Here is a 793-nt window from a genome sequence, read left to right as displayed (position 1 = left end):
AAACGAAAAATAAGTCGAAGAAAAAAAGACTCGGGGTTGCGACAAACGAAGCAAAAGCTCCTGTCTCGTTCCGTCCTGAATGAACATGCAATGCTGCGATCACCGCCGAACAAGGGTGGCGTGACGTTGCCTGTTTTGCTTCTCGAATGTTCTCATGACTCACTCGCGTCTCGTCGTGTCCCTCAGGTGCTCAGACAGACTGCATTCGGGGTGCCGAGGGAGGGAAAGTGAGGGGGGGGGGGAGGAGGCAAGAGCAAGGACTGTCTGGGTTGGATGGCGGGGGAGAGGGGAGTGGGGGAGGGGACAGGGGCGAGAGGGGAGAGAGCGGGAGGAGATATCGGGTGGTGGAGGAGCCAGACGGGAGGAAGGGAGGAGGAGAGGGAGGAGGAGGGGGGGGAGTGAGGCTGTGAAGCAAGGTGGCGAGGGGAAGGGGAGGGAACGGTTGGGGGGGAGGGGAGACGGCGTGTTTCGTTCGAGGCCAAGGTCAAGGTGGTTGCTGGGTACATATTTAAGGATCAGGTAACTTGGGGCTGCATCCCGTACTCGGTGACCCACACCCGGGCACCTGCGAGACACGTCCACGGACCACGTGCGCAGTAACAGGAGTGAATTAGGAAATCTAGCCCATTTACAGCGATTAACGCCTAGGAAAGCAAAGTGCACAGGGGGTATTTACATTCATATTACTTTTCTGTATATTTCTACGTGGCAGGTCTATTTAGCAGGAAGGTCTTCATAATATATATGTTGCTGAGCAATTCAAGTTGCATCATGAAGAATATAGGAAAATAAC

This window comes from Penaeus monodon, chromosome 19 (genome assembly GCF_015228065.2).
Source record: "Penaeus monodon isolate SGIC_2016 chromosome 19, NSTDA_Pmon_1, whole genome shotgun sequence".
Taxonomy (NCBI): domain Eukaryota; kingdom Metazoa; phylum Arthropoda; class Malacostraca; order Decapoda; family Penaeidae; genus Penaeus; species Penaeus monodon.
Note: the sequence above shows the minus strand (reverse complement) of the source record.